This window comes from Sturnus vulgaris, chromosome W, assembly GCF_052056855.1.
Source record: "Sturnus vulgaris isolate bStuVul1 chromosome W, bStuVul1.hap1, whole genome shotgun sequence".
Taxonomy (NCBI): domain Eukaryota; kingdom Metazoa; phylum Chordata; class Aves; order Passeriformes; family Sturnidae; genus Sturnus; species Sturnus vulgaris.
Window position 1 is genome coordinate 9,994,508 of NC_142282.1, and position 26,858 is coordinate 10,021,365.

Consider the following 26,858-nt stretch of genomic DNA (forward strand, 5'->3'; position numbering starts at 1 on the left):
TTGGGATGGGATGGGATCCATGGGATGGGATGGGATGGGATGGGATGGGATGGGATCGCAGGGATGGGAACAGATGAAATGGGATCCCTGGGATGGGATGGAATCCCTGGGATGGGATGCCTGGGATGGGATGGGATGGGTTTGGATGGGATGGGATCCCTGGGATGTGATGGGATGGGATGGGATGGCATGGCATGGGATTCCTGGGATGAGATGGGCTGGGATGGGATCCCTGGGATGGGATGGGATGGGATGGGATGGGATGGGAATGGGATAGGATGGGTTGGGTTGGCATGGGATGGGATGGGATCCCTGGGATGGGATGGGATCCCTGGGATGGGATGGGATCTCTGGTATGGGTTGGGATCCCTGGGATTGGATCCCTGGGATGGGATGGGATCCCTGGGATGGGATGGGATCCCTGGCAAGGGAAGGGATGGGATTCCTGGGTTGGGAATGGATAGGTTCCCTTGGATGGGACGGGATGGCATGGGATCCCTGGGATGGCATGGGATGGGATCGGATGGGATGGGATGGGATCCCTGGGATGGGATCGGATGGGATGAGATGGGATGGGATGGGATCCCTGGGATGGGTTGGGATCCATGGGATGGGATGGGTTGGGATGGGATTGGATCCATGGGATGGGATGGGATGGGATCCCAGGGATGGGAACAGCTGAAATGGGATCCCTGGGATGGGATGGGATCCCTGGGATGGGATGGGATGGGTTGGAATGGGATGGGATCCCTGGGACGGGATGGGATGGGATCCCTGGGATGGGAACAGATGAAATGGGATCCATGGGATGGGATGGAATCCCTGGGATGGGATATCTGGGATGGGATGGGATCCCTGGGATGGAATGGGATCCCTGGAATGGGTTGGGATCCCTGGGATGGGGTGGAATCCCTGGGATGGGATCCCTGGGAAGGGATGGGATCCCTGGGAAGGGATCCCGGGGATCGGATGGGATGGGATGGGATGGGATGGGATGGGATGGGTTCCCTGGGATGGGATGGGATCCCTGGGTTGGGATCCCAGTAATGTGATCCCTCGTATGGGATGGGATCCCTGGGATGGGATGGAATCCCTGGGATGGGATCCCTGGGATGGGATGGGATGGGATCCCTGGGATGACAGGGGATCCATGGGATGGGAGCAGATCCCTGGGATGGGATAGCTGGGATGGGATTGGATCCCTGGGATGGGATGGGATCCCTGGGATGGTATGAGATCCCTGGGATGGGATGCCTGGGATGGGATGGGATGGGATGGGATGGGATGGGATGGGATGGGATGGGATGGGTTTGGATGGGATGGGATCCCTGGGATGGGATGGGATGGGATGGGTTGGGATGGCATGGCATGGGATCCCTGGGATGAGATGGGATCCCTGGGATGGGATGGGATCTCTGGCATGGGTTGGGATCCCTGGGATTGGATCCCTGGGATGGGATGGGATCCCTGGAATGGGATGGGATCCCTGGCAAGGGAAGGGATGGGATTCCGGGGTTGGGAATGGATGGGTTCCCTTGGATGGGACGGGATGAGATAGGATACTTGGGATGGGAACAGATGGGATGGGATCCTTGGGATGGGATGGAATCCCTGGGATGGGATAGCTGGAATGGGATTGGATCCCTGGGATGGGATGGGATCCCTGGGATGGGATGAGATCCCTGGGATGGGATCCCTGGGATGGGATAGGATCCCTCGGATGGAATGCCTGGGATTGGATGGGTTTTGATGGGATGGGATCCCTGGGATGGGATGGGATGGGCTGGAATGGGATCCCTGGGATGGGATGGGATGGGATGGGATGGGATGGAATAAGATGGAATGGGATGGGTTCCATGGGATGGGATCCCTGGGATGGGATGGGATGGGATGGAATCCCTGGGATGGGATCCCTGGGATGGGATGGGATGGGATCGGATGGGATCGGATGGGATGCGATCCCTGGGATGGGATGGGATGGGATCCTGTGATGGGATGGGATCCATGGGATGGGATGTGTTGGGATGGGATTGGATCCATGGGATGGGATGGGATGGGATGGGATCCCAGGGATGGGAACAGATGAAATGGGATCCCTGGGATGGGATGGGTTGGAATGGGATGGGATCCCTGGGATGGGATGGGATGGGATCCCTGGGATGGTAACAGAAGAAATGGGATCCCTGGGATGGGATGGAATCCCTGGGATGGGATAGCTGGGATGCGATGGGATCCCTGGGATGGGATGGGATGAGATCCCTGGATTGGGATGGGATCCCTGGGATGGGATCCCGGGGATGGGATGGGATGGGATGAGATGGGATGGGATCCATGGGATGGGATGGGATCCCTGGGATTGGATGGGATCCCTGGGATGGGATGGGATCCGTGGGATGGGATGGGATGGGATCCCTGGGATGGGATGGGATCCCTGGGATGGGATCCTTGGGATTGGATCACTCAGAAGGGATGGGATCGGATGGGATCGCTGGGATTGGATCACTGGGATGGTATCGGATCCCTGGGACGGCCTCCCAGGGATGGGATGGGATCCCTGGGATGGGATCCCTGGGATGGGATGTGATCCCTGGGATGGGATAGGTTGGAATGGGATGGGATGTCTGGGATGAGATGGGATCCCTGGGATGGTATCCCTAGGATGGGATGGGATCCCTGGGATGGGATGGGATGGGATGGGAAGGGATGGGATGGGAAGGGATGGGATGGGATGGGTTCCATGGGATGGGATCCCTGTGATGGGATGGGATCCCTGGGATGGCATGGGATGGGATCGGATGGGATGGGATGGGATGCGATGCCTGGGATGGGATGGGATGTGATCCCTGGGATGGGATGGGATCCATGGGATGGGATGGGTTGGGATGGGATGGGATCCATGGGATGGGATGGGATGGGATGGGATGGGATGGGATGGGATCGCAGGGATGGGAACAGATGAAATGGGATCCCTGGGATGGGATGGAATCCCTGGGATGGGATGCCTGGGATGGGATGGGATGGTTTTGGATGGGATGGGATCCCTGGGATGTGATGGGATGGGATGGGATGGCATGGCATGGGATTCCTGGGATGAGATGGGCTGGGATGGGATCCCTGGGATGGGATGGGATGGGATGGGATGGGATGGGAATGGGATAGGATGGGTTGGGTTGGCATGGGATGGGATGGGATCCCTGGGATGGGATGGGATCTCTGGTATGGGTTGGGATCCCTGGGATTGGATCCCTGGGATGGGATGGGATCCCTGGGATGGGATGGGATCCCTGGCAAGGGAAGGGATGGGATTCCTGGGTTGGGAATGGATAGGTTCCCTTGGATGGGACGGGATGGCATGGGATCCCTGGGATGGCATGGGATGGGATCGGATGGGATGGGATGGGATCCCTGGGATGGGATCGGATGGGATGGGATGGGATGGGATGGGATCCCTGGGATGGGTTGGGATCCATGGGATGGGATGGGTTGGGATGGGATTGGATCCATGGGATGGGATGGGATGGGATCCCAGGGATGGGAACAGCTGAAATGGGATCCCTGGGATGGGATGGGATCCCTGGGATGGGATGGGATGGGTTGGAATGGGATGGGATCCCTGGGACGGGATGGGATGGGATCCCTGGGATGGGAACAGATGAAATGGGATCCATGGGATGGGATGGAATCCCTGGGATGGGATATCTGGGATGGGATGGGATCCCTGGGATGGAATGGGATCCCTGGAATGGGTTGGGATCCCTGGGATGGGGTGGAATCCCTGGGATGGGATCCCTGGGAAGGGATGGGCTCCCTGGGAAGGGATCCCGGGGATCGGATGGGATGGGATGGGATGGGATGGGATGGGTTCCCTGGGATGGGATGGGATCCCTGGGTTGGGATCCCAGTAATGTGATCCCTCGTATGGGATGGGATCCCTGGGATGGGATGGAATCCCTGGGATGGGATCCCTGGGATGGGATGGGATCCCTGGGATGACAGGGGATCCATGGGATGGGAGCAGATCCCTGGGATGGGATGGGATGGGATGGGATGGGATGGGATGGGATGGGATATGATGGGATAGGATAGGATGGGATGGGACGGCATTTGATAGGATGGGATGGGATGGGATGGGATCCCTGGGATGGTGATGGGATCCCTGGGATGGGATGGGATGGGATCCCTGGATTGGGATGGGATCCCTGGCATGGGATCCCGGGGATGGGATGGGATGGAATCCCTGGAATGGGATGGGATCCCTGGAAAGGGAAGAGATGGGATTCCTGGGTTGGGAATGGATTGGATCCCTTGGATGGGACGGGGTGGGATAGGATACCTGGGATGGGAACAGATGGGATAGGATCCCTGGGATGGGATGGAATCCCTGGGATGGGATAGCTGGGATGGGATTGGATCCCTGGGATGGGATGGGATCCCTGGGATGGTATGAGATCCCTGGGATGGGATGCCTGGGATGGGATGGGATGGGATGGGATGGGATGGGATGGGATGGGATGGGATGGGTTTGGATGGGATGGCATCCCTGGGATGGGATGGGATGGGATGGGTTGGGATGGCATGGCATGGGATCCCTGGGATGGGATCTCTGGCATGGGTTGGGATCCCTGGGATTGGATCCCTGGGATGGGATGGTATCCCTGGAATGGGATGGGATCCCTGGCAAGGGAAGGGATGGGATTCCGGGGTTGGGAATGGATGGGTTCCCTTGGATGGGACGGGATGAGATAGGATACTTGGGATGGGAACAGATGGGATGGGATCCTTGGGATGGGATGGAATCCCTGGGATGGGATAGCTGGAATGGGATTGGATCCCTGGGATGGGATGGGATCCCTGGAATGGGATGAGATCCCTGGGATGGGATCCCTGGGATGGGATAGGATCCCTCGGATGGAATGCCTGGGATGGGATGGGTTTTGATGGGATGGGATCCCTGGGATGGGATGGGATGGGCTGGAATGGGATCCCTGGGATGGGATGGGATGGGATGGGATGGAATAAGATGGAATGGGATGGGTTCCATGGGATGGGATCCCTGGGATGGGATGGGATGGGATGGAATCCCTGGGATGGGATAGGATCGCTGGGATTGGATCACTGGGATGGGATGAGATCCCTCGTGTGGGATTCCTAGGATGGGATGGGATGGGATGGGATGGGATGGGATGGGATGGGATGGGATCCCTGGAATGGGATTCCTGGGATGGGATATGATCGAATCCCTGGGATGGCATCTGTGAGATGGGATGGGATCTCTGACATGGGATCCCTGGCATGGGATGGGATCCCTGGGATGTTATCCCTGGGATGGGATGGGATCCCTGAGATGGGATGGGATGGGATGGGAAGGGATGGGATGGGAGGGGATGGGATCCCTGGGATTGGATCCCTGGGATGAGATGGAATACCTGGCATGAGATAGCAGGGATGATTGGGATGGGATGGGATGGGATGGGATGGGATGGGATGGGATGGGATGGGATGGGATGGGATGGGATGGGATGGGATGGGACTGGATGGGATGGGATGGGATGGGATGGGATGGGATGGGATGGGATCCCTGGGATGGTATGGGATCCCTGGGATGGGATCCCTGGGGTGGGATCCATGGGATGGGATGGGTTGGGATGGGTGGGGAACCGTTTGATGGGATCTTATGGGATCCCTGGGATGAGATGGGATGGGATTGGATCCCTGGGATGGGATGAGATGGGATCCTAAGGATGGGATCCCTGGAATGTGATCCCTCGTATGGGATGGGATCCCTGGTATGGGATGGAATCCCTGGGATGTTATCCCTGGGATGCGATGGGATCCCTGGGATGGGATGGGATGGGATGGGATGGGATGGGATGGGATGGGATGGGATTGGCTGGGATGGGATGGGATGGGAAGGGATGGGATGGGATGGGATGGGATCCCTGGGATGGGATGGGATCCCTGGGACGGCATGGGATGGGATCGGATGGGATGGGATGGGATGGAATGGAATGGGATGGGATGGGGTGGGATGGGATTGGATGGGATGCGATCCCTGGGATGGGATGGGATCCCTGGGATGGGATGGGATCCATGGGATGGGATGGGTTGGGATGGGATTGGATCCATGGGATGCGATGGGATGGGATGGGATCCCAAGGATGGAAACAGATGAAATGGGATCCCTGGGATGGGATGGAATCCCTGGTATGTTTTGGGGTCTCTGGGATGGGATGGGATGGGATGGGATGGGATGGGATTGGATGGGATCCCTGGGATGGGATGGGATCCCTGGGATGGGTTGGGATCCCTGGGATGGGATGGGATGGGATGGGATGAGATGGGATAGGATGGGATGGAATGGGATGGGATGGGATGGGATCGGATTGGATGGGATGGGATGCGATCCCTGGGATGGGATGGGATGGGATCCCTGGGATGGGATGGGATCCATGGGATGGGATGGGTTGGGATGGGATTGGATCCATGGGATGGGATGGGATGGGATGGCATCCCAGGGATGGGAACAGATGAAATGGGATCCCTGGGATGGGATGGAATCCCTGGGATGGGATAGCTGGGATGGGGTGGTATCCCTGGAATGGGATGGGATGGTATGGGATGGGATGGGTTGAGATGGGATGGAATGGGATGGGATGGGGTGGGATGGGATGCGATCCCTGGGATGGGATGGGATGGAATGGGATCCCTGGGATGGGAACAGATGGGATGGGATGGGATGGGAAGGGATGGGATGGGCTGGGAAGGGATGGGATGGGATCCCTGGGATGGGATCCCTGGGATGGGATGGGATGGGATGGGATGGGATGGGATGGGATGGGATGGGATGGGATGGGATGGGATGGGATGGGAAGGGATGGGATGGGATGGAATGGGATGGGATGGGATGGGATGGGATGGGATGGGATGGGATGGGATGGGATGGGCTGGGAAGGGATGGGTTGGGATCCCTGGGATGGGATGGGATCCCTGGGATGGGATCCCTGGGATGGGATGGGATGGGATCGGATGGGATCGGATGGGATGCGATACCTGGGATGGGATGGGATGGGATCCTGTGATGGGATGGGATCCATGGGATGGGATGTGTTGGGATGGGATTGGATCCATGGGATGGGATGGGATGGGATGGGATGGGATCCCAGGGATGGGAACAGATGAAATGGGATCCCTGGGATGGGATGGGTTGGAATGGGATGGGATCCCTGGGATGGGATGGGATGGGATCCCTGGGATGGTAACAGAAGAAATGGGATCCCTGGGATGGGATGGAATCCCTGGGATGGGATAGCTGGGATGCGATGGGATCCCTGGGATGGGATGGGATGGGATGGTATACCTGGGATGGGATCCCTGGGATGGGATGGGATGAGATCCCTGGATTGGGATGGGATCCCTGGGATGGGATCCCGGGGATGGGATGGGATGGGATGAGATGGGATGGGATCCATGGGATGGGATGGGATCCCTGGGATTGGATGGGATCCCTGGGATGGGATGGGATCCGTGGGATGGGATGGGATGGGATCCCTGGGATGGGATGGGATCCCTGGGATGGGATCCTTGGGATTGGATCACTCAGAAGGGATGGGATCGGATGGGATCGCTGGGATTGGATCACTGGGATGGTATCGGATCCCTGGGACGGCCTCCCAGGGATGGGATGGGATCCCTGGGATGGGATCCCTGGGATGGGATGTGATCCCTGGGATGGGATAGGTTGGAATGGGATGGGATGTCTGGGATGAGATGGGATCCCTGGGATGGTATCCCTAGGATGGGATGGGATCCCTGGGATGGGATGGGATGGGATGGGATGGGAAGGGATGGGATGGGAAGGGATGGGATGGGATGGGTTCCATGGGATGGGATCCCTGTGATGGGATGGGATCCCTGGGATGGCATGGGATGGGATCGGATGGGATGGGATGGGATGGGATGCGATGCCTGGGATGGGATGGGATGTGATCCCTGGGATGGGATGGGATCCATGGGATGGGATGGGTTGGGATGGGATGGGATCCATGGGATGGGATGGGATGGGATGGGATGGGATGGGATGGGATCGCAGGGATGGGAACAGATGAAATGGGATCCCTGGGATGGGATGGAATCCCTGGGATGGGATGCCTGGGATGGGATGGGATGGGTTTGGATGGGATGGGATCCCTGGGATGTGATGGGATGGGATGGGATGGCATGGCATGGGATTCCTGGGATGAGATGGGCTGGGATGGGATCCCTGGGATGGGATGGGATGGGATGGGATGGGATGGGAATGGGATAGGATGGGTTGGGTTGGCATGGGATGGGATGGGATCCCTGGGATGGGATGGGATCCCTGGGATGGGATGGGATCTCTGGTATGGGTTGGGATCCCTGGGATTGGATCCCTGGGATGGGATGGGATCCCTGGGATGGGATGGGATCCCTGGCAAGGGAAGGGATGGGATTCCTGGGTTGGGAATGGATAGGTTCCCTTGGATGGGACGGGATGGCATGGGATCCCTGGGATGGCATGGGATGGGATCGGATGGGATGGGATGGGATCCCTGGGATGGGATCGGATGGGATGGGATGGGATCCCTGGGATGGGTTGGGATCCATGGGATGGGATGGGTTGGGATGGGATTGGATCCATGGGATGGGATGGGATGGGATCCCAGGGATGGGAACAGCTGAAATGGGATCCCTGGGATGGGATGGGATCCCTGGGATGGGATGGGATGGGTTGGAATGGGATGGGATCCCTGGGACGGGATGGGATGGGATCCCTGGGATGGGAACAGATGAAATGGGATCCATGGGATGGGATGGAATCCCTGGGATGGGATATCTGGGATGGGATGGGATCCCTGGGATGGAATGGGATCCCTGGAATGGGTTGGGATCCCTGGGATGGGGTGGAATCCCAGGGATGGGATCCCTGGGAAGGGATGGGATCCCTGGGAAGGGATCCCGGGGATCGGATGGGATGGGATGGGATGGGATGGGATGGGATGGGTTCCCTGGGATGGGATGGGATCCCTGGGTTGGGATCCCAGTAATGTGATCCCTCGTATGGGATGGGATCCCTGGGATGGGATGGAATCCCTGGGATGGGATCCCTGGGATGGGATGGGATGGGATCCCTGGGATGACAGGGGATCCATGGGATGGGAGCAGATCCCTGGGATGGGATAGCTGGGATGGGATTGGATCCCTGGGATGGGATGGGATCCCTGGGATGGTATGAGATCCCTGGGATGGGATGCCTGGGATGGGATGGGATGGGATGGGATGGGATGGGATGGGATGGGATGGGTTTGGATGGGATGGGATCCCTGGGATGGGATGGGATGGGATGGGTTGGGATGGCATGGCATGGGATCCCTGGGATGAGATGGGATCCCTGGGATGGGATGGGATCTCTGGCATGGGTTGGGATCCCTGGGATTGGATCCCTGGGATGGGATGGGATCCCTGGAATGGGATGGGATCCCTGGCAAGGGAAGGGATGGGATTCCGGGGTTGGGAATGGATGGGTTCCCTTGGATGGGACGGGATGAGATAGGATACTTGGGATGGGAAGAGATGGGATGGGATCCTTGGGATGGGATGGAATCCCTGGGATGGGATAGCTGGAATGGGATTGGATCCCTGGGATGGGATGGGATCCCTGGGATGGGATGAGATCCCTGGGATGGGATCCCTGGGATGGGATAGGATCCCTCGGATGGAATGCCTGGGATGGGATGGGTTTTGATGGGATGGGATCCCTGGGATGGGATGGGATGGGATGGGATGGGATCCCTTGGATGGGATGGGATGGGATCCGTGGGATGGGATGTGATCCCTGGGATGGGATGGGGTGAGATGGGATGGGATGGGATGGGATAGGATCCCTGGGATTGGATGGGATGGGATCCCTGGGTTAGGATTGGTTGGGATGGGATACCTGGGATGGGATGGGATACCTGGCATGGGATGGAATCCCTGGGATGAGATCGCTGGGATGGGATGTGATGGGATGGGATGCGATGGGATGGGATGGGATCCCTGCGATGGGATGGGATGGTATGGTATCCCTGGGATGGTGTCCCTGGGATGGGATGGGATGGGATGGGATGGGATGGGATGGGATGGGATGGGATTGGATGGGATGGAGTGGGATGGGATGGGATTGGCTAAAATGGGTTGGGATGGGATGGGATCGATGGGATGGGATGGGATGGGATGAAATAGGATCCCTGGGATGGTACGGAATGGGATCCCTGGGATGGGATGGGATACCTTGTATGGGATCCCTAGGATGGCATGGGATGGGATGGGATGGGATGGGATGGGATGGGATGGGATGGGATGGGATGGGATGGGATGGGATAGGATAGGATGGGATGGGATGAGGTAGGATGGGATGGGTTGGGTTGGGATGGGATCCCTGGGATGGGATGGGATCCCTGGGATGGGATCTCTGGGATGGGATGGTATCCATGGGATGGGATGGGTTGGGATGGGATGGAATCCCTGGGATGGGGACCCGGGGATGGGATGGGATCTCTGGTATGGGATCCCTGGGATGGGATGGGATGGGATTGGATGGGATGGGATGGGATCGGATGGGATCCCTGGGATGGGATGGGATGGGATCCCTGGGATGGGATGGGATCCCTGGGATGGGATCTCTGGTATGGGATGGGATCCCTGGGATGGGATCTCTGGGATGGGATGGTATCCATGGGATGGGATGGGTTGGGATGGGATGGAATCCCTGGGATGGGGACCCGGGGATGGGATGGGATCTCTGGTATGGGATCCCTGGGATGGGATGGCATGGGATGGGATGGGATTGGATGGGATGGGATGGGATCGGATGGGATCCCTGGGATGGGATGGGATGGGATGGGATCCTTGGGATGGGATGGGATCCCTGGGACGGGATATCTGGGATGGGATGTGATGGGACGGGATGGGATGGGATGGGGTGGGAAGGGATGGGATGGGATGGAATGGGATGGGATGGGATGGGATGGGAAGGGTTTGGATGGGACGGGATCCCTAGGATGGGATGGGATGGGATGGGATTGGATGGGATGCCATGGCATGGGATCCGCGGGATGAGATGGGATGGGATGGGATACGTGGGATGGGATCCCTGGGATGGGATGGGATGAGATGGGATGGGATGGGATGGGATGGGATGGGATGGGATCCCTGGGTTGCGATTGGTTAGGATGGGATACCTGGGATGGGCTGGAATCCCTGGGATGAGATCCCTGGGATGGGATGGGATGGGGTGGGATGGGATGGGATGGGATGGGATGGGATGGGGTGGGATGGGATGGGACGGGATGGGATGGGATGGGACGGGATGGGATGGGATGGGATGGGATGGGATGGGATGGGATCCCTGGGATGAGATGGGATCCCTGGGATGGGATGGGATCTCTGGCATGGGTTGGGATCCCTGGGATTGGATCCCTGGGATGGGATGGGATCCCTGGAATGGGATGGGATCCCTGGCAAGGGAAGGGATGGGATTCCGGGGTTGGGAATGGATGGGTTCCCTTGGATGGGACGGGATGAGATAGGATACTTGGGATGGGAACAGATGGGATGGGATCCTTGGGATGGGATGGAATCCCTGGGATGGGATAGCTGGAATGGGATTGGATCCCTGGGATGGGATGGGATCCCTGGGATGGGATGAGATCCCTGGGGTGGGATCCCTGGGATGGGATAGGATCCCTGGGATGGGATGCCTGGGATGGCATGGCATGGGATGGGATGGCATGGCATGGGATCCCTGGGATGAGATGGGCTGGGATGGGATCCCAGAGATGGGATGGGATGGAATAAGATGGGATGGGATGGGTTCCATGGGATGGGATCCCTGGGATGGGATGGGATGGGATCCCTAGGATGGGAGAGGATCGCTGGGATTGGATCACTGGGATGGGATGGGATCCCTGGTGTGGGATTCCTAGGATGGGATGGGATGGGATGGGATGGGATGGGATGGGATGGGATGGGATGGGATGGGATGCGATCCCTGGGATGGCATGGGATCCCTGGGATGGCATGGGATGGGATCGGATGGGATGGGATGGGATCCCTGGGATGGGATGGGATGGGATGGGATGGGATCCCTGGGATGGGTTGGGATCCATGGGATGGGATGGGTTGGGATGGGATTGGATCCATGGGATGGGATGGGATGGGATCCCAGGGATGGGAACAGCTGAAATGGGATCCCTGGGATGGGATGGGATCCCTGGGATGGGATGGGATGGGTTGGAATGGGATGGGATCCCTGGGACGGGATGGGATGGGATCCCTGGGATGGGAACAGATGAAATGGGATCCATGGGATGGGATGGAATCCCTGGGATGGGATATCTGGGATGGGATGGGATCCCTGGGATGGGTTGGGATCCCTGGGATGGGATGGGATCCCTGTGTTGGGATCCCAGGAATGTGATCCCTCGTATGGGATGGGATCCCTGGGATGGGGTGGAATCCCTGGGATGGGATCCCTGGGAAGGGATGGGATCCCTGGGATGACAGGGGATCCCTGGGATGGGAGCAGATCCCTGGGATGGGATGGGATGGGATGGGATGGGATGGGATGGGATGGGATGGGATGGGATGGGATAGGATAGGATGGGATGGGACGGCATTTGATGGGATGGGATGGGATGGGATGGGATCCCTGGGATGGGATGGGATCCCTGGGATAGTGATGGGATCCCTGGGATGGGATGGGATGGGATCCCTGGATTGGGATGGGATCCCTTGGATGGGATCCCGGGGTTGGGATGGGATGGAATCCCTGGAATGGGATGGGATCCCTGGAAAGGGAAGAGATGGGATTCCTGGGTTGGGAATGGATTGGATCCCTTGGATGGGACGGGGTGGGATAGGATACCTGGGATGGGAACAGATGGGATAGGATCCCTGGGATGGGATGGAATCCCTGGGATGGGATAGCTGGGATGGGATTGGATCCCTGGGATGGGATGGGATCCCTGGGATGGGATGCCTGGGATGGGATGGGATGGGATGGGATGGGATGGGATGGGATGGGATGGGTTTGGATGGGATGGGATCCCTGGGATGGGATGCGATGGGATGGGATGGGTTGGAATGGGATGGGATCCCTGGGATGGGAACAGATGGGATAGGATCCCTGGGATGGGATGGAATCCCTGGGATGGGATAGCTGGGATGGGATTGGATCCCTGGGATGGGATAGGATCGCTGGGATTGGATCACTGGGATGGGATGGGATCCCTCGTGTGGGATTCCTAGGATGGGATGGGATGGGATGGGATGGGATGGGATGGGATGGGATGGGATGGGATGGGATGGGATGGGATGGGTTGGGATGGGATGGGATGGGATGGGATGGGTTGGGATGGGATGGGATGGGATGCGATGGGATGGGATCCCTGGGATGGCATGGGATTGGATCGGATGGGATGGGATGGGATGCGATCCCTGGGATGGGATGGGATGGGATTGGATCCATGGGATGGGATGGGATGGGGTGGCATGGGATGGTATGGGATGGGATTGGATGGGATGGGGTGGGATGGGATGGGATCGATGGGATGGGATGGGATGGGATGAAATGGGATCCCTGGGATGGTACGGAATGGGATCCCTGGGATGGGATGGGATACCTGGTATGGGATCCCTAGGATGGGATGGGAGGGGAGGGGAGGGGATGGGATGGGATAGGATGGGATGGGATGGGGTAGGATGGGATGGGATGGGATGGGTTGGGATGGGATGGGATCCCTGGGATGGGATGGGATCCCTGGGATGGGATCTCTGGGATGGGATGGTATCCATGCAATGGGATGGGTTGGGATGGGATGGAATCCCTGGGATGGGGACCCGGGGATGGGATGGGAACTCTGGTATGGGATCCCTGGGATGGGATGGCATGGGATGGGATGGGATTGGATGGGATGGGATGGGATCGGATGGGATCCCTGGGATGGGATGGGATGGGATCCTTGGGATGGGATTGGATCCCTGGGACGGGATATCTGGGATGGGATGTGATGGGACGGGATGGGATGGGATGGGGTGGGAAGGGATGGGATGGGATGGAATGGGATGGGATGGGATGGGATGGGAAGGGTTTGGATGGGACGGGATCCCTGGGATGGGATGGGATGGGATGGGATGGGATGGGATGGGATGGGATGGGATGCCATGGCATGGGATCCGCGGGATGAGATGGGATGGGATGGGATACGTGGGATGGGATGGGATCCCTGGGATGGGATGGGATGAGATGGGATGGGATGGGATGGGATGGGATGGGATCCCTGGGTTGCGATTGGTTAGGATGGGATACCTGGGATGGGCTGGAATCCCTGGGATGAGATCCCTGGGATGGGGTGGGATGGGATGGGACGGGATGGGATGGGATGGGATCCCTGCCATGGGATGGGATGGTATGGTATAGCTGGGATGGTGTCCCTGGGATGGGATGGGATGGGATGGGATGGGATGGGATGGGATGGGATGGGATGGGATGGGATTGGATGGGATGGGGTGGGATGGGATGGGATGGGATTGGCTACAATGGGTTGGGATGGGATGGGATCGATGGGATGGGATGGGATGGGATGGAATGGGATCCCTGGGATGGTACGGAATGGGATCCCTGGGATGGGATGGGATACCTGGTATGGGATCCCTGGGATGGGATGGCATGGGATGGGATGGGATGCGATGGGATGGGGTAGGATGGGATGGGATCCCTGCGATGGGATGGGATCCCTGCGATGGGATGGGATCCCTGGGATGAGATGGGATGGGATTGGATCCCTGGGATGGGATGAGATGGGATCCCAGGGATGGGATCCCTGGATTGTGATCCCTCGTATGGGTTGGGATCCCTGGGATGGGATGGAACCTCTGGAATGGGATCCCGGGGATGGGATGGGATCCCTGGGATGGGATCCCTGTGATGGGATCCTTGGGATGGGATGGGATGCGATGGGGTAGGATGGGATGGGGTAGGATGTGATGGGATGGGTTGGGATGGGATGGGATCCCTGGGATGGGATGGGATCCCTGGGATGGGATCTCTGGGATCGGATGGTATCCATGGGATGGGATGTGTTGGGATGGGATGGAATCCCTGGGATGGGGACCCGGGGATGGGATGGGATCCCTGGTATGGGATCCCTGGGATGGGATGGGATGGGATGGGATCCCTGGGATGGGATCCCTGGAATGTGATCCCTGGAATGGGATGGGATCCCTGGGATGGGATGGAATCCCTGGGATGGGATCCCTGGGATGGATGGGATGGGTTGGAATGGGATGGGATCCCTGGGATGGGATGGCTTCCATGGGATGGGATGCCTGGGATGGGATGGGATGGGATGGGATCCCTTGGATGGGATGGGATGGGATACCTGGGATGGGATGGGATACCTGGCATGGGATGGAATCCCTGGGATGGGATGGGATGGGATGGGATGGGATCCCTGCGATGGGATGGGATGGTATGGTATCCCTGGGATGGTGTCCCTGGGATGGGATGGGATGGGATGGGATGGGATGGGATGGGATGGGATGGGATGGGATGGGATAGGATAGGATGGGATCGGATGGGGTAGAATGGGATGGGTTGGGTTGGGATGGGATCCCTGGGATGGGATGGGATCCCTGGGATGGGATCTCTGGGATGGGATGGTATCCATGGGATGGGATGGGTTGGGATGGGATGGAATCCCTGGGATGGGGACCCGGGGATGGGATGGGATCTCTGGTATGGGATCCCTGGGATGGGATGGGATGGGATTGGATGAGATGGGATGGGATCGGATGGGATCCCTGGGATGGGATGGGATGGGATCCCTGGGATGGGATGGGATCCCTGGGATGGGATATCTGGGATGGGATGTGATGGGACGGGATGGGATGGGATGGGGTGCGAAGGGATGGGATGGGCTACAATGGGATGGGATGGGATGGGATGGGATGGGATGGGATGGGATGGGATGGGATGGGATGGGATGGGTTTGGATGGGATGGTTTTGGATGGGATTTGATGGGATCCCTGGGATGGGATGGGATCCCTGGGATGGGATCTCTGGGATGGGATGGTATCCATGGGATGGGGACCCGGGGATGGGATGGGATCTCTGGTATGGGATCCCTGGGATGGGATGGCATGGGATGGGATGGGATTGGATGGGATGGGATGGGATCGGATGGGATCCCTGGGATGGGATGGGATGGGATCCTTGGGATGGGATGGGATCCCTGGGACGGGATATCTGGGATGGGATGTGATGGGACGGGATGGGATGGGATGGGGTGGGAAGGGATGGGATGGGATGGAGTGGGATGGGATGGGATGGGATGGGATGGGATGGGATGGGAAGGGTTTGGATGGGACGGGATCCCTGGGATGGGATGGGATGGGATGGGATGGGATGGGATGGGATGGGATGGGATGGGATGGGATGGGATGGGATGCCATGGCATGGGATCCGCGGGATGAGATGGGATGGGATGGGATACGTGGGATGGGATGGGATCCCTGGGATGGGATGGGATGAGATGGGATGGGATGGGATGGGATGGGATGGGATGGGATCCCTGGGATGCGATTGGTTAGGATGGGATACCTGGGATGGGCTGGAATCCCTGGGATGAGATCCCTGGGATGGGATGGGATGGGATGGGATGGGATGGGATGGGATGGGATGGGATGGGATGGGATGGGATGGGGTGGGATGGGATGGGATGGGGTGGGATGGGATGGGACGGAATGGGATGGGATGGGATGGGATGGGATGGGATCCCTGCGATGGGATGGGATGGTATGGTATAGCTGGGATGGTGTCCCTGGGATGGGATGGGATCCCTGGGATGGGATCCCTGGGATGGGATGGGATTGGATGGGATCCCCGGGATTGGATGGAATCCCTGGGATGGGATAGCTGGGATGGGATGGGATCCCTGGGATGGGATGGGATCCCTGGGATGGGTTGGGATCCCTGGGATGGGATGGGATGGGATGGGATGGGATGGGATGGGATGGGATGGGATGGGATGGGATGGGATGGGATGGGATGGGATGGGATGGGATAGGATGGGATGGGATGGGATCCCTGGGATGGGATAGCTGGGATGGGATGGGATCCCTGGGATGGGATGGGATCCCTGGGATGGGATCCCTGGGATGGGATGGGATGGGATGGGATGGGATCCCTGGGATGGGATGGGATGGGATCCCTGGTGTGGGATGGGATGGGATGGGATGGGATCCCTGGATTGCGTTGGGATCCCTGGGATGGGATGGGATCCGTGGGATGGGATGGGATCCGTGGGATCGGATGGGATGGGTTTGGATGGGATGGGATCCCTGGGATGGGATGGGATGGGATGGCATGGCATGGCATGGCATGGGATCCCTGGGATGAGATGGGCTGGGATGGGATCCCTGGGATGAGATGGGATGCGATGGGATGGGATGGGAATGGGATAGGATGGCATGGGTTGGCATGGGATGGGATGGGATCCCTGGGATGGGATGTGATCCCTGGAATGTGATCCGTGGGATGGGATGGGATCCCTGGGATGGGATGGGATCCCTGGGATGGGATCCCTGGGATGGGATGGGATCCCTGGGATGGGATGGGATGGGATGGGATGGGATGGGATGGGAAGGGATGGGATGGGATGGAATGGGATGGGATGGGATGGGATGGGTTCCATGGGATGGGATCCCTGGGATGGGATGGGATCCCTGGTGTGGGATTCCTAGGATGGGATGGGATGGGATCGGATGGGATGGAATGGGATCCCTGGGATGGGATCCCTGGGATGGGATGGGATGGGATCCTGTGATGGGATGGGATCCATGGGATGGGATGTGTTGGGATGGGATTGGATCCATGGGATGGGATGGGATGGGATGGGATCCCAGGGATGGGAACAGATGAAATGGGATCCCTGGGATGGGATGGGATGGGTTGGAATGGGATGGGATCCCTGGGATGGGATGGGATGGGATCCCTGGGATGGTAACAGAAGAAATGGGATCCCTGGGATGGGATGGGATGGGATGGGATCCCTGGGATGGGATGGGATGGGATGGGATGGAATAAGATGGAATGGGATGTGTTCCATGGGATGGGATTCCTGGGATGGGATGGGATGGGATGGAATCCCTGGGATGGGATAGGATCGCTGGGATTGGATCACTGGGATGGGATGGGATGGGATGGGATGGGATGGGATGGGATCCTGGGATGGGATGGGATGGGATCCCTGGTGTGGGATGGGATGGGATGGGATGGGATAGGATGGGATGGGATGGGATCCCTGGGATGGGATCCCTGGATTGGGATGGGATCCCTGGGATGGAATGGGATCCCTGGGATGGGTTCCCTGGGATGGGATGGGATGGGATGGGATCCCTGGAATGGGATGGGATGGGATCCCTGGTGTGGGATGGGATGGGATGGGATCCCTGGATTGGGTTGGGATCCCTGGGATGGGATGGGATCCGTGGGATGGGATGGGATCCGTGGGATCGGATGGGATGGGTTTTGATGGGATGGGATCCCTGGGATGGGATGGGATGGGATGGCATGGCATGGCATGGCATGGGATCCCTGGGATGAGATGGGCTGGGATGGGATCCCTGGGATGAGATGGGATGCGATGGGATGGGATGGGAATGGGATAGGATGGGATGGGTTGGCATGGGATGGGATGGGATCCCTGGGATGGGATGTGATCCCTGGAATGTGATCCGTGGGATGGGATGGGATCCCTGGGATGGGATGGGATCCCTGGGATGGGATCCCTGGGATGGGATGGGATCCCTGGGATGGGATGGGATGGGATGGGATCCCTGGATGGGATGGGATGGGAAGGGATGGGATGGGATGGAATGGGATGGGATGGGATGGGATGGCTTCCATGGGATGGGATCCCTGGGATGGGATGGGATCCCTGGTGTGGGATTCCTAGGATGGGATGGGATGGGATGGGATGGGATGGGATGGGGTCCCTGGGATGGGATCCCTGGGATGGGATGGGATCGGATGGGATCGGATGGGATCGGATGGGATGCGATCCCTGGGATGGGATGGGATCCTGTGATGGGATGGGATCCATGGGATGGGATGTGTTGGGATGGGATTGGATCCATGGGATGGGATGGGATGGGATGGGATCCCAGGGATGGGAACAGATGAAATGGGATCCCTGGGATGGGATGGGATGGGTTGGAATGGGATGGAATCCCTGGGATGGGAGGGGATGGGATCCCTGGGATGGTAACAGAAGAAATGGGATCCCTGGGATGGGATGGAATCCCTGGGATGGGATAGCTGGGATGCGATGGGATCCCTGGGATGGGATGGGATCCCTGGGATGGGTTGGGATCCCTGGGATGGGATGGGATCCCTGGGATGGCAGGGGATCCCTGGGATGGGGGCAGATCCCTGGGATGGGATGGGATGGGATGGTATACCTGGGATGGGATCCCTGGGATGGGATGGGATGAGATCCCTCGATTGGGATGGGATCCCTTGAATGGGATCCCGGGGATGGGATGGGATGGGATGAGATGGGATGGGATCCATGGGATGGGATGGGATCCCTGGGATTGGATGGGATCCCTGGGATGGGATGGGATCCGTGGGATGGGATGGGATGGGATCCCGGGGATGGGATGGGATCCCTGGGATGGGATCCTTGGGATTGGATCACTCAGAAGGGATGGGATCGGATGGGATCGCTGGGATTGGATCACTGGGATGGTATCGGATCCCTGGGACGGCCTCCCAGGGATGGGATGGGATCCCTGGGATGGGATGGGATGGGATGGGATGGGATGGGATCCCTGTGATGGGATGGGATCCCTGGGATGGCATGGGATCCCTGGGATGGTATCCCTAGGATGGGATGGGATCCCTGGGATGGGATGGGATGGGATGGGATGGGATGGGAAGGGATGGGATGGGAAGGGATGGGATGGGATGGGTTCCATGGGATGGGATCCCTGGGATGGGATAGGATCTCTGGGATTGGATCACTGGGATGGGATGGGATCCCTGGTGTGGGATTCCTAGGATGGGATGGGATGGGATGGGATGGGATGGGATGGGATGGGATCCCTGTGATGGGATGGGATCCCTGGGATGGCATGGGATGGGATCGGATGGGATGGGATGGGATGCGATGCCTGGGAAGGGATGGGATGTGATCCCTGGGATGGGATGAGATCCATGGGATGGGATGGGTTGGGATGGGATGGGATCCATGGGATGGGATGGGATGGGATGGGATGGGATGGGATCGCAGGGATGGTAACAGAAGAAATGGGATCCCTGGGATGGGATGGGATGGGATGGGATCCCTGGGATGGGATGGGATGGGATGGAATAAGATGGAATGGGATGGGTTCCATGGGATGGGATCCCTGGGATGGGATGGGATGGGATGGAATCCCTGGGATGGGATAGGATCGCTGGGATTGGATCACTGGGATGGGATGGGATGGGATCCCTGGGATGGGATGGGATGGGATCCCTGGTGTGGGATGGGATGGGATGGGATGGGATAGGATGGGATGGGATGGGATCCCTGGGATGGGATCCCTGGATTGGGATGGGATTCCTGGGATGGGATGGGATCCCTGGGATGGGATCCCTGGGATGGGATGGGATGGGATGGGATGGGATGGGATGGGATGGGATCCCTGGGATGGGTTGGGATCCCTGGGATGCGATGGGATCCGTGGGATGGGATGGGATCCGTGGGATCGGATGGGATGGGTTTGGATGGGATGGGATCCCTGGCATGGGATGGGATGGGATGGGATGGGATGGGATGGGATGGGATGGGATGGGATGGCATGGCATGGCATGGCATGGGATCCCTGGGATGAGATGGGCTGGGATGGGATCCCTGGGATGAGATGGGATGCGATGGGATGGGATGGGAATGGGATAGGATGGGATGGGTTGGCATGGGATGGGATGGGATGGGATGGGATGGGATGGGATGGGATGGGATGGGAAGGGATGGGATGGGATGGAATGGGATGGGATGGGATGGGATGGGTTCCATGGGATGGGATCCCTGGGATGGGATGGGATCCCTGGGATGGGATCCCTGGGATGGGATGGGATCCCTGGGATGGGATGGGATGGGATGGGATGGGATGGGATGGGATGGGATGGGAAGGGATGGGATGGGATGGAATGGGATGGGATGGGATGGGATGGGTTCCATGGGATGGGATCCCTGGGATGGGATGGGATCCCTGGTGTGGGATTCCTAGGATGGGATGGGATGGGATGGGATGGGATGGGATGGGATGGGATCCCTGGGATGGGATCCCTGGGATGGGATGGGATGGGATGGGATCGGATGGGATCGGATGGGATGCGATCCCTGGGATGGGATGGGATGGGATCCTGTGATGGGATGGGATCCATGGGATGGGATGTGTTGGGATGGGATTGGATCCATGGGATGGGATGGGATCCCAGGGATGGGAACAGATGAAATGGGATCCCTGGGATGGGATGGGATGGGATGGGTTGGAATGGGATGGGATCCCTGGGATGGGATGGGATGGGATCCCTGGGATGGTAACAGAAGAAATGGGATCCCTGGGATGGGATGGAATCCCTGGGATGGGATAGCTGGGATGCGATGGGATCCCTGGGATGGGATGGTATACCTGGGATGGGATCCCTGGGATGGGATGGGATGAGATCCCTGGATTGGGATGGGATCCCTGGGATGGGATCCCGGGGATGGGATGGGATGGGATGAGATGGGATGGGATCCATGGGATGGGATGGGATCCCTGGGATTGGATGGGATCCCTGGGATGGGATGGGATCCGTGGGATGGGATGGGATGGGATCCCTGGGATGGGATGGGATCCCTGGGATGGGATCCTTGGGATTGGATCACTCAGAAGGGATGGGATCGGATGGGATCGCTGGGATTGGATCACTGGGATGGTATCGGATCCCTGGGACGGCCTCCCAGGGATGGGATGGGATCCCTGGGATGGGATCCCTGGGATGGGATGTGATCCCTGGAATGGGATGGGATGGGATGGGATGGAATGGGATGGGATGTCTGGGATGAGATGGGATCCCTGGGATGGTATCCCTAGGATGGGATGGGATCCCTGGGATGGGATGGGATGGGATGGGATGGGATGGGATGGGATGGGATGGGAAGGGATGGGATGGGAAGGGATGGGATGGGATGGGTTCCATGGGATGGGATCCCTGGGATGGGGTAGGATCTCTGGGATTGGATCACTGGGATGGGATGGGATGCCTGGTGTGGGATTCCTAGGATGGGATGGGATGGGATGGGATGGGATGGGATGGGATGGGATGGGATGGGATCCCTGTGATGGGATGGGATCCCTGGGATGGCATGGGATGGGATCGGATGGGATGGGATGGGATGCGATGCCTGGGATGGGATGGGATGTGATCCCTGGGATGGGATGGGATCCATGGGATGGGATGGGTTGGGATGGGATGGGATCCATGGGATGGGATGGGATGGGATGGGATGGGATGGGATGGGATGGGATGGGATGGGATGGGATCGCAGGGGTGGGAACAGATGAAATGGGATCCCTGGGATGGGATGGAATCCCTGGGATGGGATGCCTGGGATGGGATGGGATGGGTTTGGATGGGATGGGATCCCTGGGATGGGATGGGATGGGATGGCATGGCATGGGATTCCTGGGATGAGATGGGCTGGGATGGGATCCCTGGGATGGGATGGGATCCCTGGGATGGGATGGGATCTCTGGTATGGGTTGGGATCCCTGGGATTGGATCCCTGGGATGGGATGGCATCCCTGGGATGGGATGGGATCCCTGGCAAGGGAAGGGATGGGATTCCTGGGTTGGGAATGGATAGGTTCCCTTGGATGGGACGGGATGGGATGGGACCCCTGGGATGAGATGGAATCCCTGGGATGGGATAGCTGGGATGGGATTGGATCCCTGGGATGGGATGGGATCCCTGCGATGGGTTGAGATCCCTGGGATGGGATCCCTCGGATGGGATAGGATCCCTCGGATGGGATGCCTGGGATGGCATGGGATGGGATGGCATGGCATGGGATCCCTGGGATGAGATGGGCTGGGATGGGATCCCAGAGATGGGATCCCTGGGATGGAATAAGATGGGATGGGATGGGTTCCATGGGATGGGATCCCTGGGATGGGATGGGATGGGATCCCTAGGATGGGAGAGGATCGCTGGGATTGGATCACTGGGATGGGATGGGATCCCTGGTGTGGGATTCCTAGGATGGGATGGGATGGGATGGGATGGGATGGGATGGGATGGGATGGGATGGGATGGGATGGGATGGGATCCCTGGGATGGCATGGGATCCCTGGGATGGCATGGGATACGATCGGATGGGATGGGATGGGATCCCTGGGATGGGATGGGATGGGATGGGATGGGATGGGATCCCTGGGATGGGTTGGGATCCATGGGATGGGATGGGTTGGGATGGGATTGGATCCATGGGATGGGATGGGATGGGATCCCAGGGATGGGAACAGCTGAAATGGGATCCCTGGGATGGGATGGGATCCCTGGGATGGGATGGGATGGGTTGGAATGGGATGGGATCCCTGGGACGGGATGGGATGGGATCCCTGGGATGGGAACAGATGAAATGGGATCCATGGGATGGGATGGAATCCCTGGGATGGGATATCTGGGATGGGATGGGATCCCTGGGATGGGTTGGGATCCCTGGGATGGGATGGGATCCCTGTGTTGGGATCCCAGGAATGTGATCCCTCGTATGGGATGGGATCCCTGGGATGGGGTGGAATCCCTGGAATGGGATCCCTGGGATGGGATCCCTGTGATGGGATCCCTGGGATGGGATGGGATGCGATGGGGTAGGATGGGATGGGGTAGGATGTGATGGGATGGGTTGGGATGGGATGGGATCCCTGGGATGGGATCTCTGGGATCCCTGGGATGGGATCTCTGGGATCGGATGGTATCCATGGGATGGGATGTGTTGGGATGGGATGGAATCCCTGGGATGGGATGGGATGGGATGGGATGGGATCCCTGGGATGGGGACCCGGGGATGGGATGGGATCCCTGGTATGGGATCCCTGGGATGGGATGGGATGGGATGGGATGGGATCCCTGGGATGGGATCCCTGGGATGGGATAGGTTGGAATGTGATCCCTGGAATGGGATGGGATCCCTGGGATGGGATGGAATCCCTGGGATGGGATCCCTGGGATGGATGGGATGGGTTGGAATGGGATGGGATCCCTGGGTTGGGATGGCTTCCATGGGATGGGATCCCTGGGATGGGATGGGATGGGATGGGATGGGATCCCTGGGATGGGATGGGATCCCTGGGATGGGATGGGATGGGATCCCTTGGATGGGATGGGATGCCTGGGATGGGATGGGATGGGATCCGTGGGATGGGATGTGATCCCTGGGATGGGATGGGGTGGGATGGGATTGGCTGGGATGCGATTGGATGGGATGGGATGCGATCCCTGGGATGGGATGGGATCCCTGGGATGGGATGGGATCCATGGGATGGGATTCCTGGGATGGGATGGAATCCCTGGGATGGGATGGGATGGGATGGGATGGGATGGGATGGGATGGGATGGGAAGGGATGGGATGGGATGGAATGGGATGGGATGGGATGGGATGGGTTCCATGGGATGGGATCCCTGGGATGGGATGGGATCCCTGGTGTGGGATTCCTAGGATGGGATGGGATGGGATGGGATGGGATGGGATGGGATGGGATGGGATCCCTGGGATGGGATCCCTGGGATGGGATGGGATGGGATGGGATGGGATCGGATGGGATGCGATCCCTGGGATGGGATGGGATGGGATCCTGTGATGGGATGGGATCCATGGGATGGGATGTGTTGGGATGGGATTGGATCCATGGGATGGGATGGGATCCCAGGGATGGGAACAGATGAAATGGGATCCCTGGGATGGGATGGGATGGGATGGGTTGGAATGGGATGGGATCCCTGGGATGGGATGGGATGGGATCCCTGGGATGGTAACAGAAGAAATGGGATCCCTGGGATGGGATGGAATCCCTGGGATGGGATAGCTGGGATGCGATGGGATCCCTGGGATGGGATGGTATACCTGGGATGGGATCCCTGGGATGGGATGGGATGAGATCCCTGGATTGGGATGGGATCCCTGGGATGGGATCCCGGGGATGGGATGGGATGGGATGAGATGGGATGGGATCCATGGGATGGGATGGGATCCCTGGGATTGGATGGGATCCCTGGGATGGGATGGGATCCGTGGGATGGGATGGGATGGGATCCCTGGGATGGGATGGGATCCCTGGGATGGGATCCTTGGGATTGGATCACTCAGAAGGGATGGGATCGGATGGGATCGCTGGGATTGGATCACTGGGATGGTATCGGATCCCTGGGACGGCCTCCCAGGGATGGGATGGGATCCCTGGGATGGGATCCCTGGGATGGGATGTGATCCCTGGAATGGGATGGGATGGGATGGGATGGAATGGGATGGGATGTCTGGGATGAGATGGGATCCCTGGGATGGTATCCCTAGGATGGGATGGGATCCCTGGGATGGGATGGGATGGGATGGGATGGGATGGGATGGGATGGGAAGGGATGGGATGGGAAGGGATGGGATGGGATGGGTTCCATGGGATGGGATCCCTGGGATGGGGTAGGATCTCTGGGATTGGATCACTGGGATGGGATGGGATGCCTGGTGTGGGATTCCTAGGATGGGATGGGATGGGATGGGATGGGATGGGATGGGGTGGGATGGGATGGGATGGGATGGGATGGGATCCCTGTGATGGGATGGGATCCCTGGGATGGCATGGGATGGGATCGGATGGGATGGGATGGGATGCGATGCCTGGGATGGGATGGGATGTGATCCCTGGGATGGGATGGGATCCATGGGATGGGATGGGTTGGGATGGGATGGGATCCATGGGATGGGATGGGATGGGATGGGATGGGATGGGATGGGATGGGATGGGATGGGATGGGATGGCAGGGGTGGGAACAGATGAAATGGGATCCCTGGGATGGGATGGAATCCCTGGGATGGGATGCCTGGGATGGGATGGGATGGGTTTGGATGGGATGGGATCCCTGGGATGGGATGGGATGGGATGGCATGGCATGGGATTCCTGGGATGAGATGGGCTGGGATGGGATCCCTGGGATGGGATGGGATCCCTGGGATGGGATGGGATCTCTGGTATGGGTTGGGATCCCTGGGATTGGATCCCTGGGATGGGATGGCATCCCTGGGATGGGATGGGATCCCTGGCAAGGGAAGGGATGGGATTCCTGGGTTGGGAATGGATAGGTTCCCTTGGATGGGACGGGATGGGATGGGACCCCTGGGATGAGATGGAATCCCTGGGATGGGATAGCTGGGATGGGATTGGATCCCTGGGATGGGATGGGATCCCTGCGATGGGTTGAGATCCCTGGGATGGGATCCCTCGGATGGGATAGGATCCCTCGGATGGGATGCCTGGGATGGCATGGGATGGGATGGCATGGCATGGGATCCCTGGGATGAGATGGGCTGGGATGGGATCCCAGAGATGGGATGGGATGGGATGGAATAAGATGGGATGGGATGGGTTCCATGGGATGGGATCCCTGGGATGGGATGGGATGGGATCCCTAGGATGGGAGAGGATCGCTGGGATTGGATCACTGGGATGGGATGGGATCCCTGGTGTGGGATTCCTAGGATGGGATG